The sequence below is a fragment of the Leiobunum rupestre genome, chromosome 8, assembly GCF_980474605.1.
Source record: "Leiobunum rupestre chromosome 8, qqLeiRupe1.1.hap1, whole genome shotgun sequence".
NCBI lineage: Eukaryota > Metazoa > Arthropoda > Arachnida > Opiliones > Sclerosomatidae > Leiobunum > Leiobunum rupestre.
Genome location: NC_143391.1, coordinates 53,990,675 through 54,008,901, shown reverse-complemented (window position 1 = coordinate 54,008,901; position 18,227 = coordinate 53,990,675).

Below are 18,227 nucleotides of genomic sequence, written 5' to 3'. Positions count from 1 at the left end.
CGTTGCTAGTTGATGCTGCAGCTGTTATCTTTGATGTAATGCACCGTCTCTTTTGTGGACTGTCGACGCGTATATTTGATATGTTACCATGACTACATGTATTAGAAATAGTAGGCACTACTTCCGGAAGTAGTCGTTTCAAGTTATTTGTACTTATTGAGTAGTCAGACTCTTTGAAATGAAGGCTGCAAATACGAGCAGACTCTGGAAACTTCACTCCAAAAAAGTCTTCCCATTTTTTCCTTATGTGAGGGGTTTTTGGTTTGTATGAAGGGTCACTTTACTTCCTTCCTTTTCCTTTAAACATGCTTTAATATAGCAGACTTTAACCATAGTGAATGTCGTTTAAATTAGTTGTTTTCCTAGCATCCTAAATGGAAAACCACGATTTATTATAGCAAAGGCCTAAAGAAACAGGTGAATAATCTCACTACAAAGCTAACATTACAAATTTAAAGTTAAATAAATTAAAGCCACAAGATTTATAATATGTATAACGTTACAATAAATGTATTTTGTAACTAAATAAAAGAATTAACATACCTTTCGTGACGAAGTTCCCAGTAAACAATCCACCAACTCCTCTCCGCTACCACAGCAAAATATTGCAAAAAAAACGGCCAAGGACGAAAAAAATTGTCTAGTCCGTAGCCTTAGTGTCATATATAGTCTTTGGTATACCCCAGTTGAGCGCCATCTAGCGTACAACGCCCGCAGATCCAAAATGTCGAATAAAAACCGTTTTCCCCTGTTGTCTAGGCATAGATTTTAGAAGGCTATGGTTTACCAGTTTCAATTTTCAATCTGTCAAAATTCTGTAGGGTGGAAAAAGACATTTTACGACGAAGTAGGGTACGCGACGGAAGCTAATTTATATATGATTATGAATATTAACGGAACGGTTTAATTGTTTGGTCTAATTTATTTAGAATGTATTATAACAATGCATAATGTTTTATATAATTTATATTTCATTAAATTGAATGATATTAGGGTCGCGTTTTGGACTTTTGGTTTTTCGAGTGGTCATAATTTACCCACATAAAGGCCTAGTACTAGAGAATGCACAGTATGCCTATGCTGACATTTCAACCCTTCAATGTGTGTTTTTTAGGAAATTAGAGTGTAGGAAAAACTACACCGTCATGCAATGCCTTCTTGCTAGGGTTTTGGATATTTATCGTCGGTCTTACAGAAAGACGTTTTACATTTCTAAAAAAATGCAGGAAAGATACTGAGGTCTATATTTAGTACATTAAGTTTAGAACCTCACTGGCTTTCAACATGGTTTCCGAGACTGTCTGGTTTAAACAGGGGCGGCGATAAGCATTTTTCCCAAGTGTTGGAGGAATAGTCGCTGGTTCTTTTCAATTACACGACTCCCTCGAAACTCTAAATCATTGTTATAGATTTTCTTATTTGCCGCCCCCTCCCCCTTCGATCCCTAGAAGCGGATTGAAATGTTGTTGATTCCCACCCCTCTTTCTATCCCTTGGAGCGGATTAGAAATGGGGTTGATTAGCACCCCTACTTCCAGCCTTTTATGTTTTTTTTTTTCATAAATTTACAATTTTCAACCTCCCCCCTCCCCTTGCGACTCGTCTGCATGGCCCGGACTATTCGTATTGCTTTTATGGAACACGTGCATTGAAGAATTTTATGGGTGCTCCTTTAATTTTGAGCGGTTTTTAAGCATTTAAAATATCACAAATCGAAAATGAGAGGAGCGCAAATTTAAGCGATCCAGAAAGAGTGAAATGTTAGGATCAACGATTTAGGCGCTAAAAAATCTGCGAGAATCAGCAGATCTCAAGCTAGTGAAGTGAGCGAGCGAGATATAGCATAAGTAACATAGTAAAATAAGTATGACACTTCCCATTCATTCAGTGCAAAATTATTAAATGATAGTCGGTTTCGCCAATGCAAGGTAAATCATTATGTGACAAACATTGTAAGGACTAACGCTCGGGACTAACAAGCTTCTGAGAATTGCTCCTTGTGTTCGGAAACTGCCAAGTAACGAAATCGCGGCTTGATGCAGCTAAGGCTCAATGAAAATTTAAATGCTTTTAAAACTGTAATGATGCATTATTCGCTGAAGTTTTCACGCCACTTCTTGAGTGTGTAGCGTCTGCTAGAATCAAAAATGTGTAAAGCTGGCACTCAATGCTGTTCTGTTTTGAATTGTAATAATAAAGCAATTACCTCTTAATGTTTTCTTCTGCCGTTAAAGAGGTCGTACCCGTAGTTTTCGGTTGCGAATTGAATCGTAATATAAAAAATAACTAAACATTCGTTTAATTTCAAAAGGTACAGGAAAAATAGGTTTAGACCCGCAACAAATTAACACAAAGCTGAAAGTTTCCTACTTTATAGATTTTGGGACGCTCTTTCACATGGTGTGGTCTCCGGTGTTCTTCCATTGGTGTTATTTCCGCCATCTTAGAAAATGGCGGCCAAAATTCAGTAAAAATTCAATATCTCTCGTATGGCTTATCTGATTTACATGAATAAATACTTAAAATGTTCAAGGTATTTAGTCATATTATGCACCGGAGGTGCGTAGTTATGCTTGATATGTTAGGCCACTTGGAAAGAATTGTGATTTATTACTTTTTAGAAGTTACGTAAACTATCAAATTGCACTTATTATTTTTAGGCACAATCCTGGCAGTATGGAATTATTTACATATAATGCTAGGGTATAATTTTGTGCATTGCTCACACGTCACGTGTAGTCCGACCCGCCTTACTCGCGAATCGCGATTACGCTTCAACCGATCGTACTTTATAATCGGAGCCTATTTTCGATTAGGACCACTGTTAATTGAAAACTATCTTTTAAATAGTTTGGCATAATTTTATTTCCGGTTGTGTAATTACTTCGTGTGACCCTACGCAAGGGAGAAATACTTGAATTTCTCAGCTGTTCAAAAAAAACCCCCTTTTGACAAATATGGACACGACGACCTATCTCCGAGCTGTTACGACCTACGGCTTTTTTCAATCTTCGTACGGGTGTTCGCCGAAACGACCTTGGAGGTGAGAGGGCATCGAAACACTGAAATTGGACCTCGTACCATAAAGAAAACAAAAATAATTGAGTTCATTTTTACCTAAGCATGTGTCAGTCGCGATCGAGTTTTAGCAGAAGAAATATGTTAAAACGATAAAATATTTCGTATTTTTCTTCATTAAAAATGGATAATAAATGTATAATCTGTGACGAGTTATTAAATAGAAGAAAACCTACATTAGTTACGAGCGGATTACCAACCCTCGTTAGTGCAAGTTTAAGAAGGAAAGACGGGCTGCATGAAAAACTCCAAAATCTGTCCAAGGTTCGGTTACATGACAACTGCAGAAGGGAATATACTCGTGACGATAATATTAAAAAAATAGAAGAGGCCAGTACGTCTACTGAAAATGAGGAAACACATTTAAGATCGAAGACTTCAACTTTTGACTTTAAACAATATTGCTTGTTATGTGGTGAAGATGTATCTAGATCAGTTCGAAAACCATTGGGAAATAAAGGAAAAGTACATTTGGTTGAAACTTTTCAAATAAAAACAACTCTAGAAAATCGTACAGCAATTCGAAGTGATGAATGGTTAAGAGCAGTGAAATTACGATTGGATAGCACCATAGATTGGAAAGCTTATACTCGATACTATGCCCACAATAGATGAAAGTCTAGAGGAAAATATCAAGCGTAAGCACACGGAGTAAATGTTCAATGTAATAACTACTGAGGAGATGCAGGAGTGTTATGAAGTACGAAAAATATCTTCAATTTTTGAGACTCTGAAAGAAAACATAAGCAAGACAAGTTGAATAGCTAAATTATGGGTATTGTGATTGTTTGTTAGAGCCGAGCGGAGTGGACATTGGTCTTTACACTTATACTGTGTTAAAAAAATGTTGCCTTATTTACACGCTTCGGGACATTTAGCTTACGCCAAATCAGCTCACCTATACCTACAGCAAATTTCTAAGCTCGAAAACTCAATGTCGTTGGAAGAGTTTAACAATTTCACTAAAAATGGGTATTTTACCGTTAGACGCTCAAATGAATATTGGTCCGGAATCTGGTCTGACATGACTATCGAACAAGTTCTGACGCGATCTATGAAGGTGGTGGGTGGGCTTACATGTGGACGTGGTTTAACTGAAAGTACAATTGCTAGATTGGTGTTAACAACTCCAGTATGTGCCCTTATAAGTAAGGCCCTAGAAGATTATTGTGACGTCACTGCAACTACATCTGAACAACACGTCAAAGTTAGAGACTCTAGACAAGCACGTGACGTGAAAGACTCGTCAAAACTTTATGGATGGTTAAGAGACGACTCGCCATTTAAGATAGAGTCTTCCCTGGTGTCTCTTGCTTCAGGTTTAATTAATAAATAGTGATTCAGCTTTAGAAGTAGATAGTGAATCCATAAAGCGAATGGTAGGAAGGACGTTTATTGAAGTGAAGCTACGAAGAAATGACAAAGTAAAACCATTAGCAGCTATGAAAAATTCCGTTCGATTTGACGAAGACGAGGTAATTGTAAACCCACAGCAACTTTTTGGTAGAATTGCCAGTGCCTTACAACGTGGAGAAAATTTAGAGACATATCTTCAATTTGAGCTGTCATCAATCGCCCCGGCACTCTTTGACGAAATTTCGTTTAGGAAAACCAACATAGCTACTCTAGCCAACATACTAGAAGAAAATAGTTCATCAAACCAATCGAACTCAGGATTCAATCATTTAGTCGTAGACGGTGGGTTTCTACTTCAACGAGTAGTGTGACCTCATCCATTCACGGTGAAGTTCTTTCCCTGTATTTAGAATTTGTTAAAACACATTATGGTGCTAATGCCACTATAGATTTTGGTGGATACAACGAAACACTAACGACAAAAGGTGAGGAGCAACGTAGGAGATATTCTAAAATTATGGCTACTGACATGAAAATAGAGGACAATATTCAAGTGTCGACATCTCAAGAAACATTCGTGAAAAATCCTCTAAACAAGCAGTCTTTTATTGAGAACTGGTTAATCAAGTTCCAGAAACACAGATTCACAGTAAAGCAAGCGAAAGATGCCGATACCCTTATTGTTAATACTACAGTTGAATTAGCGCTTGAAGAAATTCACGAAAATATAGCGCTGGTCGGAGAAGACACTGACTTACTGGTTTTGCTAATTAAGCTTTCGCGTCCCACGTTTAAAAGTAATATTTATTTCGTAAAGCCAAAACACTCAAATAAATCCGATAAAATTATTAAAAGAAAAGACGTTCAAGAGACATTAGTTGATGACTGGCTGCGACACAACATCAGCACTTTATCGACAAGGAAAGAAAAGGGCGTTTAATATTTTAAAGAAGAACGAAGAGCTTCGACAAGCAGTAAAAATATTTTGCTTGCCTAGCTCAACCCATGACGAAGTATCTAGAGTCGGTGAAATGTTTTTGTTGAGACTTTATGGAGCAAATGAAACGGATACATTGGACGGACAACGGTTCCACGCATTTACAAAAGCAACCGCTAGGTCTTCTATTATTTCCAATTTTGAGCTAGCATCACTACCACTAAATAGCGCAGCTGCGAAACAACACTCATACCGTGCGTGTCTTTCACCAAGTTCAAACTTGGCTAGTTAACGGCCTCAACGCAAGAGATAGGAGTTGGAAACAGGTGGGTAGTGAACTTCGTCCCATCATAACCAATCTTGAACCAGCACCGGCCGAGATTCTTCAGATGATATCTTGTAAATGCGAAGACGTCTGCGATTTGAAATGTGAATGCCGAAAGATTGGTCTAATCTGTTGCTCAATTTGTAGGCGATGCAAGGGAATATCTTGTATCAATGAACGTAGAGATTTCGATACGGAACTTTTAGACGAGGATGCCGATGAATAGATATTTTTCATAATATCTTTTAAAAAATAGTTTGTGCTTGATATGTAAGTTTTATTTTATAACGTTTTCTAGAATCTTTACTAGACAATATGAAAGTTAATTGTTCCAAAAATATTTCTTAAATTAATAAAACCAAAGTTGATGTCACATTTATTTTTCCCGCCATTATATAAAATGGAGGAAACTATAGACATGCTTATAACGTTATATTATGCTTATAACGTCGATAATTACCAAATTTGTGAAATTGGTCTTAGCTTCCGGCTCAAATTACACACTTCCGGTGCATAATATCACTAAATACCTAAGAACATAAAAGATGCGACATATTCATGTAAATTGGATAAGCCATACGGAAGATATTGAATTTTCACTGCATTTTGGCCACCATTTTCCAAGATGGCAGACATTCCACCAATGGGAGAACACCGGAGACCACACCACGTGAAAGAGCGCCCCAAAATCTATAAAGTAGGAAACTTTCAGCTTTGTTTTAATTTGTTGCAGGTTCACCTAAATTTTGAGCTAACTTTCCTGTACTAATAAACGTGTTTTTGCTCGTATGGATAACGATCTGAAATCGGCAGCTATTTTGCTAACGGAAAGTACGCAAAAACGTACCTGACAGACTATCATTAAAGGGAGTACCTAGTAAATAAAAAAATCGTCTGCTTAAACTCGTTTTTGGGTAACTAGCGCCAAGCACTCCTAGCTTTGTTAAACCTGGTGGCAGACATGCAAAATTCGTTGATCAACCATAAACATGGAACTACGTACTCCCTTTAAAAACAATGTTCAGTGCGACTTTTAGCTCTCACTATATTTATGTTTATTCAGAAAACAATTAATTTATTTCATATTCAGTAAGAATAATAATAATAATAATCAGCTAGGCTAATACCCAAGGCACCACCTTAGGCCTAAGTCATCATGCGACTTTTGAAGCCCTTAATTCAGGTGGCCGGGTTACAATGCGTAGGAGGGTGGTGGCAAGCCCTGCATGTCACGAGATCGAGCCAACAGCTCTCTACACTAACTATTACCGTTAGCCTTGACAAGTTTTTATGGAAGGGGAAACGGAAGAACTCGGGGGAAAACCCCTTAAACCAGTGGGGAGAGAACTTGCAAACTCATTATTAGAAACATAACGATTCCAAAACGGGTGTAGTGTAATCCAAACTAAAACTTTTATTCGTCTGTCCCGGATTACCGGAAGAGTAATATTATTCGAGATAAAGTTCGTTGGGAATTTATCGCTTCATGTCTCTACTCTCTAAGGTGAAAACGAAAAATAATAATTTGCAAAAAGTCAGTTAAATGGTTAGTATTAATGGTTCGATAAGTTTGCTTCTTTTTCTCAATAATACACGATTTACCATTAAAATTAAGGTTTAGTAATTTTTTTATAAAAGGAAAGTTTTGGCCGGATTAGACGACTCTCACTGGGCTGGATAAATCGGCCGAAACTTTTACTACGTACGGGAAAATGTCGGCCGAATTAGCTGGTTGCTGATGGACGACTATTCCGGCCGGAATAGCCTCCAACAATTCGTCAGCTATTCCGGCCGGAATAATCTGGGGATAATGCGACCGGAATTTTCGGCCGGTATAGCTTTGGCCTTAATAAATACATATTATTTCTAAGTAATAGTTAATTTCAAAGTAAATCAAAAAGTCAGTCAGCGCCACATGATAATGTACAATTCAAAAATGGCGCATTTAATTTACCAAAACAGTCTTAGATGGCGACAACATAAATAGACTAAAAATAAGCTCTTGAAAAAAATTCAACTGAACCGAACAGAGCTGAACTAGCTCCTTCAGCGTAGCCTAGATGGCGATAGAATTCATAGGGCCAAAAATAAGCCGAACCTAGGTAGCAAAACACGAGCTGTACTGAACAGAACTGATCTAGCTCCATTGGGGTTGCACATATGGCAGATACAACGAGTACATGTTGATCAGTTTAAACCGAATGAAACCACTAAGAAAAAGTCTATTCAGTTATCATTGGGACAATTTTTTTTGAGATTAGAAGCGAAGCACGGACTTAGTAAAACTACACTTAATCATATAGCTACTGAATTGGAACTGTTACTGAATGAAGTAGGATATATTTTGCGAGAGGAAGTTTGCAAAACATTAAAAGTTAATCCAGATACTGACTTCTCAGATGCACTCCATAATTCAACTTTTGATTTTAGCTCAGTGGTGAAAGAAATGTTAAGTGACCCCAAAAGATTAAACTTTTTCAAAGATAACTTCAATCTTTTAGATGTTAACCCAATCTATTTTGGTAAAACATTGAAAAAAGTTAAGGGTAAACTGTGCCAAAAAAGTTCTTATGGTTATAGTGTTCCATTTTTGGACAACTTGAGATCCCTTGTTAAAACACCTGATGTTGATTTCTGGTTACTGAATAACCACAGTAGTGGAAATATGGTAATGAAAGACTGGTGTGATGGTTCTTATTATAAAGAACATCAAATATCTCGTTCAGATATTTGTTTACAAATAGTGTTACATGTTGACGATATAGAGACTGTAAACCCAATTGGAGTGCATCGAAAAATACATAAGTTAACAATTTTTTCGTACGAGCTTGCGAATGTACCTCCTCAATTTAGGTCACGATTACATACAAAACAGTTATTAGCTATAGCGAAGTCTAAAGATGTGAAACAATTTGGAATTAAGCCTATCTTAATGGAGTTTATAGAGGGTGTTAATGAGTTAAAAAGGGGAATGCATTTACTTGGTGATGAAAAGAAATATAATGGAATGATTGTTGGAACACCTGCTGACACTCCGGCTTCTAATCAACTCTGGGGTTTCAAGAAGGTGTTTCTTTCGCTAAGAAAAAGTGCAGGACATGTCTGGCCGAAGAACCCAAAATTTTTGAAAGTTTTAAGGAAAATGATTTTGTTAGAAGAACTACAGAAGAACATTTAGATATGTGGGAAATTCTTGAAGAGATAGAAACCCCTTCTACGAGAAGAACGTGGAGCACCAAATACGGTGTAAATAACCGTAGTCCCCTTTTTATGATTGACGGTATTTCCATAGATGTCGCTGTACATGATCCAATGCATGTGCTCTTAGAAGGAATTGTTTTATTTGAACTCAAAGAAGTTCTCTATAATTTTATTTGCGTTGAGAAGTTTTTCAATTTATCTTGGCTGAATACCCAAATCGATTTATTCGATTATACTTATTTAGAAACTAATAGTAAAACAACTCCAATAGATTCTGTAGTTTTTTCTAAAGGTGGGAGTATTTCGATATCAGCTTCGGCGTGTCTAACTCTTCTTGATATTTTACCGTTTATATTATCAACTAAAGTACCCCATGACAATCCAAAACTTTTAAACTTTATTCTTCTTATTAAAATTGTTTTACTTTCAACATCACCATATGTGGTTGAGAAAAGTGCGACAGAGCTTGCGGAAGCAATTAGTATTCATCATGAATGTTTCTTGCGTGAATATCCAGATGTCACTCTCAGTGGTGCATGAGGTTTGAAGCCAATTTTAACGTTCTTAAAGGTAGAAAATGGGGATCCTTCAAAAATATTGCATTAAGCATGAGTCAGTTTCATCTTCTGAGGAGCTGTTTTTTTTTGAAAATAATATCTTGGGATTGCCTAATGAGAATTTCTTATACAGTTGCGATAAAACTAAGCCTCTTAAAGAAATTTCAGTATCGTCACTAGACCCAGAAATTAAAAGGATACTTCGCCCGTATCTCATCGAAGAAAATTTGAGTGCGGAAAATGATACTTTTTGGATTTTAAAAGAACTCAAATCTCATGGTCATTTGTACAGACCTGGACTGACGTGTCTTGATGTATCAGCTATTCTAGAACCAAAACCAGAATTTGCACTGATCGAATTAATTATAGTTTTGAAAAATCGACATATATTTGTCCTAAAGAATACAAACTCTTCATATATTAATTATTTAAACTCATTTATGGTAACATTTGACACGGGTTGACAGGCAATAGATAAAATAATGTTAGAAAATCCTTGGCCACTTTCTTTGAGATATTTCCATGGTTATTATTATATCGCAAATAAATATTCGTGTTATATATCTACCGTTTAAAGTGACAATGTGAACCTTATTTTTACGTTTTAGTTTGTGTCTCCATGTTAAATAATTTGATAGTCGATTTACAAGTGTATATAATTTCATTATTTTGATAATTTATCAGCAATATGCTGGATAAGAGAGGTATTTTGAGAGGTGCGTGCAAAGAATGTATTGGAGAATGTGAAGAGTATGAAATTTCAACAAATCCTGATGACAGCAAGTGCGTCCACCAACAAAACATGAAAAAGGTATATAGTCAAGTTAATTATGCCTTTATATATTTCATATATTGATAGTCAGTTTATTTTAGTTTTAAGTTTAAATTTTTTAAGTTATATTATTTTTTAAAGATCGTCACATTTTGGAAAATGTTAAAATATTTTCTACGCAAAAAACAAATCTATATAGTCGAGGTATAGTGATAACATAGATTTCAACTTTAATTTATCTCGATTGTAAGTCGTTAACGAAACATAACTGGGTTCACGTGGTAAATTTATGACTAAGCTACTGCATATATTAATAAAAATATATATCCTTTATGCGTATATGTGTATTACTCAATCTGAGCTACAATTAATATACCTTATCAAATGATTATATTTAAGGCCTAATTGCGAATAAGCCCATGGATGCGGAAAAGACATCTGATTCCATCAAAGAAAATCAAAATGCATCAGTAAAAGTTACTTCAAATGAAAGAGACACAGAGAATTCAATATCTAATTCTGAAATAGTCAGTTGTAAGTATACTAATGTAAACTTTTTGATTGAATTTACTCGCATAAGGTTTAAAAATTGGTACATAAATAATTGAACCTATATAGTTCTTATTTCATTTCAGCAGATTTGGAAATTTATGGTTCTTTAAGTTACTCAAATCTGATTGTTAAACAGGACCATGATATAGAGGTGGGTAAATTTGTTTTTACACTTTGTTCGAATTCTATAGTGTGCTCTGTTTCAGTCTCCGGAAATACCATATCCAAAGTTTTCTCCGCTTGTTTTGAGTGCCCTACAAAATGGATCCTTAGTAACTAAAGGTTACTGGAATACATTTGTGAAAGAGTGTGCATTGCATTATGTTAATTATTCAATTCGCACTCAATGTGATTACGCGCGGGTTGGTCAGTCTTTGATTTACAAATTCCCTTGTTTAAAAATGTCTGGAAATACTGAATGGGTAAGTTAAAAACATTTTCTCATCATAATCTTTACATCAATTTCTTCATTATTATAGCGTGAGTTAACCAAATGTCTAAGTCTTCGAATTAGAAAGTTACGAATGAAATCAAAAGTTCAGAAGAATGACCCCAAAGGATTATATTCTATTGCTCACGTCATGGTTATTCCTGATAAGTCCAGCAGTTCTAAGGCAATTAATGATTCTGAAAAACTGGGTGATTCAGAAACCACCATTGGTTCTAAAACCTCAAGTGGTTTAGATCCGAAGACATCTGCTAAAAGAAATGCCAAAGGATCATTGTTGAATGTCAAACAGATCAAGTGAGTATGAAAATAGTATATATAGCCATAAATTGAGCAAAAGCGTTTTGAAAGTAAATTAAAATTAAAGACAGAACCATGAAATAAGGGGTGAAAGTTAAATGGAACCATATAGGGAATGTTGAACACTGTTCATATATTACATGTAATAACGGTACGTTACGAAATTTAGGGGAAGAGGTTCGTCTCCAAGTGACGAAGGGGAGGGAAGGTTTGCGTTTGGTGTTAAATGAGGGTACATTTCATTAACCTAAAGTATGGAAAAATGTTAAGCAAAATGTTAAAATTGGACAGACGAAAAAATTAAGGTATTGTACGATAGGCATAATAACAATTGTGTACGTCACATTAAAAGGCGTTTTCCAGGGGAATGCATATTTTCGAATGACGTATATGAATGCTCTCAATTTCTAAAAACTAAAATCGCCTTGTTATATTCATTTTTGTTTTTATAGTTTTTCAAGATCAAGCTATAGCGGTCGAAAGGTTAGTGAAGATGAAGAAATTGAAATTATTGAAAAATTGAAGAAACAATGGACTAAACCAAAGAAAGACTGGGGTCAGATTAAAGCATTTTTGAAAGAAACTTATTGTAACAGGACTGACTTATTTGACAATATTGGGAATGATTTACTTCCTCTTATTGAAAAATATCCCTGTTTTGAAAGTGCACAAGCAGTAAGTAGTATACTTGTATATTTAGGAATATCAGTCTCTACGTTTCGTTTATCTATAATAATGATAATTTATATAGTATAGAAATATCTATATTAGATAAAGTATTTTTTCAATTAGATAAAATTATGCATGCATATAACTATATAATGATATTTTAAATCGTTTTTGAAAATGCTTTTATTTTTATTTTTAGTGGCTTTATGAACTTCGATTAACAATCAGCACTCCTCTTTATAACTTTATCAAAAATATTTCGAAATTTATTGGGGCGATTTTAAGTGTTTTTGAAGAGCAAATTAAAAATCAGGTTCTTTTTCAATTTAACTTTTCAACCTGTGTAGTAAATTTATGATTATGTAAGGTGAAAAGAGGAAATTTGAAGCCTGGCAAATTATGGTAACGAAAATTGGTGTGGGGAAATCTGAGGTGATCAAGCATGTTGAAGTAGGACTTTATTTGCGATTCAAAAATCAAAATTACTTTCTTATATATATTTGATTTGTAGAAGGACAATTTTCAAGAAGAAGTTAGTAAAGTTGGTTTTGGACACCCAATGGCTCTAGTGTCATTTAGAGGAGATGAGCTCAAAGAAGCAGCCATAACTGGCCTGAACCACATAATATTTTTACCAAAGAGTCATTTGGACCTTGAAAGCATATTATCAATCATTATAGCAATTTACTATTCTATGGAAATAAATTACCCCAAAGAATACATCCAGCCCATTGGTTTATTTGCAAAATGGGTTCTTGACCATAAATATTATAAATTGTCATCCAAAACTGTAAAAGTGGATTATCAAATCGCTCAAAATTTTTAAGAAAATATTTTGCGAAAGAGTTTCTAGTATTTCCTTTTTTAAAACAAAAACGTATAAAACAAGTGCTATGTTAAAAAAATGTTAAAAATTAAATAAAAACGATGTTTTAAAATTGAATTGTTTATAATTTTCATAAAAAAGTGTTTTGTTTTAACAAATGGTCAAAATGTAATAAAGTTTTACATTTATCTGAAACTAAACCTGGATATTGATAAATTTTACTGAACACTGAAAATTAGAATCTATAACAGCTCTTTTCGTGCTTGACCAAAATAATTCTCTAAATCAGCCCAATAAAGTGCTGTTTAATATTAGAGCACTAAAAGATCACCAGCGCAACAAAATTGGCTCACCTGTTCACTTAAAGAAATAAGGGCACACTGCTATTTAAGTGTTTACTATGTTTCTTTAATTGAACATGTGAGCCAATTTTGTTGCGCAGGTGATCTTTTAGTGCTCTATTTTGAACTATTTCTGAAACACCTTTAGAATGTCAAAAAAGCACTACAAGATCACTCAGGAACACTAAAAACACACCTAAGAGCACTTAAACAGTAGTGTTCTCTTATGTGTTTCCTAAGTGTGCTTTACGTGAGCAAGTGAGCCAATTTTGTTGCCCAGGTGATCTTTTAGTGCTCTATTTTGAACTATTTCTGAAACACTTTTAGAATGTCAAAAAAGCACTACAAGATCACTCAGGAACACTAAAAACACACCTAAGAACACTTAAACAGTAGTGTTCTCTTATGTGTTTCCTAAGTGTGCTTTAAGTGAGCAAGTGAGCCAATTTTGTTGCGCTGGTGATCTTTTAGTGCTCTATTTTGAACTACTCCCGAAACACTTTCAGAATGCCAAAAAGCACTACAAGATCACTCAGGAACACTAAAAACACACCTAAGAACACTTAAACAGTAGTGTTCTCTTATGTGTTTCCTAAGTGTGCTTTAAGTGAGCAAGTGAGCCAATTTTGTTGCGCTGGTGATCTTTTAGTGCTCTATTTTGAACTATTTCTGAAACACTTTTAGAATGCCAAAAAAGCACTACAAGATCACTCAGGAACACTAAAAACCCACATAAGAACACTTAAACGGTAGTGTTCTCTTTATGTTTCCTAAGTGTGCTTTAAGTGAGCAACTGAGCCAATTTTGTTGCGCTGGTGATCTTTTAGTGATCCACCTGTACACACTTTTGAATTGCTTAAGAACGTATTATTCACGCTTGTAGATCACTATAGTACACTAGTTACACACACGAAGTACTATGTTCCAAATGTGACCTCTTGGTGTATAGTGATCCGATTTTGTTGCGCACTTTTAGCGTGCTTTTAGTGATTTACTAGTGAACGATTTATTTGCAGTGTAATGTTGTAAAACACCAGTCTGTGCTAAGGGAATCAATCAACCGCATTAACAGGGCAAACCAAAATAAGGTCGATGAGACAAATATCTGCCCAACTTTTTCTTGGATAAAGATATCCCCACGCTTTTAGGGGTACACATTGAACTGAAGGCTTGGGATAATACCGTAGGCCAACACCAAATAGTAAGGTGGGAAAGTAAATGTTTTAAGGTCGGCGACGTAAAGGTCTACTGGTGGTAAATTTTTATACTGCAATAGGAAGATGAATAACAGTAGGGCTGACTAAAAAAATTACCAGCTGTCCGACACGCAAATTATTAGTTGGAAACGAGGTCAATTTGCTGTCGGCCAGTTTATGTAACTTTTCTTAGTCGGGCCAACCAAGGCTGGGTTAGTACATCCCGACTGTTCGCCAAGCATTGGAAAGACACCACACCCAATTTAGCCCTACCAGTCGTCCCTACCAAAATCGTAGCGTTCGGGCCGACTATAAAATTTCTAGCTGATCGACCAACAGATTACAAGTCGGAAATGAGTCGAATATGCTGTCGGCCAGTTTGTGTTACTTTATTTAGTCGGGCCAACCATGGCTGGGTAAGGACATCCCGACTGTTCGCCTAGTAGTGGAAAGACACTACCCTTGACTTAGCCCCGACCAGTCGTCCCTACCAAAATCGAAGCGTTAGGGCCGACTACTTTGTGCTACATGGGCTATAACACTTTTGTATATTTTGTATAGTCTTCGCATTTATTCTAGCCACTGTTTCCGCTACCAAAACAATCTATGGTGGGTTCGGAGTTACAGCATATACAAACAATTTTGAAATTTTCCTAAAAAAATCTAAATTCTTGCAGCGGCCAGATAATATTTTAACTATTTATTTTCAACTCCCTATGGTCTAACTTGACGAAATCCCATGTTTTTATGGGCGTAACGTAAACTGACCGTTTTGGACCATATTGACCACTCCCATCGCAAACTGAAAATTCTGTACCATATTGACCACTCCCATCGCAAAATGACCATTTTGAATCGAATTGACCACACCCATCGCAAACTTACCAGTTTGTACCATATTGACCACTCCTATCACAAACTGACCATTTCGGACCATATTGACCACTCCCATCGCAAACTGACCATTTTGGACCATCTTGACCACTCTCTTCGGAAACTGACCATGTTGGAGCATATTGACCACTCCCATCGCAAACTGACCCTTTTTTATCGTATTGACCACTCCCATCGCAAACTGACCAGTTTGTACCATATTGACCACTCCTATCACAAACTGACCATTTCGGACCATATTGACCACTCCCATCGCAAACTGACCATTTTGGACCATCTTGACCACTCTCTTCGGAAACTGACCATGTTGGAGCATATTGACCACTCCCATCGCAAACTGACCATTTTGTGTCTGTGTGTGAAAGAAAAAATATTAAAATGCCGTTAAAAATTTTTGGTAAAAATTTACAAATTCTAAATTCTAAATAATTTATAATTTTGTGGCAAACGACTTTTGAAGTCTTTGTTCACTAGAAAACAATATCAACATGCGTTTTGTTCGATATGGAAATCTCTGCCTGTGTTAACCGAAAATCGCCGTTTTTTCGGAAGAAGTAAAAAATATGCAGTTCGCGATAACCTGATCCAACAAACTTAACCTCAGGCGGACAACTTCGTTGAACTCTACTTAATCTCTTAAATATCATTTTAATAATCTCAATATTTAAAGGCGATTTGTCGCTACTTCCTCACTAACCATAAACTATGGTGAACTGTGCGTAAAGAATTTCATTCAACTGGTACTAAGGTACCAGAAACTTTCAAAGGCCTTCAGGCGTAGAACGTTGTTAATCTTAATCTAGTAATAGATAATTCTGGTCAGCTTTTAAACAAAAGGATTAATTACCTTTTCGATATGCCTCTGGCCTTCAACCTCTAGTCTAGATTTGATTCAGACCTCCGGCCTCTTTTCCTTTTTTACTGGTTTTACCAATACTTGTTTTGTATAAGATAACAATTGATTTCTCAATATTAATATTAAATTTATCCATGGTAATTCTCAATGAGTAAATAGTTCTTTAATTTAGTAGTTAAGTCGAAACACATCCCTGAACATTTATGAGCCAATTATCAAAAAATATCTTGTTTACTCCAATAGTGACAGTTATGCGAGTGTCCGGGACAAAAATAACTTTTTATTGTATCTATGCATATTCACATTAATTATCCTGCACTTACTCCAAAGCATAAAAAAGTCTGCTACAATTAATAGCGCACTAAAGATATACCGCAAAGGTAGTTTTCTTCAGTAAGAAACTTAGCCTTAATTTTAATCAACTTGGAAAAGTCAACCCCCTTAAACGCGGCAAACGGAAATATAATTTGAGATGCAGCGCCATCTTTCGAATAATGATAGAACTATAATGTAATCGTATGTGGAGCGCTTTTGTAATTTGTTTTTGATCAATTAGCCTTTAGGTGATAGGTCTCTGATTAATTATATTATGTTATGTAGCTTCTATTATGTATTAAAATATTTAAGTGTACATAAAGGAAAAAAAAACAACTATGTAATTTTTTATCAGGGTGAGTTGAACTAAATATCTAAAAAAAATTGAACTCTTTTTATGTGTCTACATTTCTTGTAAAAGTGATACACGTTATCATTATAAAGACTGCATAAAAGGCGTGTGGTTTATTCCTCTTCCAAAACCTGGAAGAACATTGAGTACTAGTTTAACATTTCGGCCAAGGCCGTAATATTACCTCTCCTCGTATGAGTGCGAGCTCATCGCCGGTTCCCTATCCACACTTCATCGATTACATTACCAACATTCCTACTCTCGAAATTCAATCGGTTAATATTCTTAAATTTTTCTCATTTAAGTTATAAACGTCGGTGGTTCAATGTTTCAATACTCGCCCGCAACGCAAGTGATCCGGGTTCGAATCTCAGCTCATGCAAGCAACATATTCATTTCTGCTTGAATGCAATCCGTTCATATTGTCGAATTTTTCTCAACTAAATAAAAAGCTTCGGTTGTATTTCAAATCGATAGAGATCAGGTGTATAAAATTCAATTTCCTATTAAATTAAAAAAAAACTTTAAGTAAACTCTTCAGCTTAAAATCGTCCCGCCACCTCAGCACCCCTTACAATCCGAAACGAACGCCACTTGTCTTTCTTTGACCCAAAATTCACATACGATAATTGTAATCATTTTAATTTATATATAATTAAAATATAATCAATTTCTTGCGATAAATTTTCAAATTGTTCATGCTACTTTTTATGATCGACATCCTTAAAGAGACATGATAGTTAGTTTTACTATGGCATAATAGTAATTGAACCGGAGAGAAACGAAAATCCTCTTTGAAAGTTTAAAACCCAAAATTACAAATCAATTAATTAATTAACTTTGGAAAAGTTAAAAAGCACCCCAAATGTGGTTTACGAACAATAAGATTCAATACTAGATATTTTGTTTCAGAATAATCCCAAGCGTCGGGAGAAGGGGAAGGGAGAATAAACAAAAATACACTCATGCCGTTTTCCATCGGGCTGCTCCGAGTTCTCGCCGAGCGCTCCAATTTGTATTTGGTTTTATTTTCCATTCGGAAAAACGAAAGAGAAAAGGGATGTCCTTCTGGTGAATGAGAATTTCATTCTCAATCACCGGAAGGACACAAAGAGCTTGGCTCCCGCCGTTCACCCGCGCCTATCCCGTTCCTCCCCCACCCGCGCCTCTCCTCCCTTGATCACCAGAATTTCTAATCACCAGAATTTCTAATCACCAGAATTTCTATTCACCAGATTCTCCCGTTCACGGGT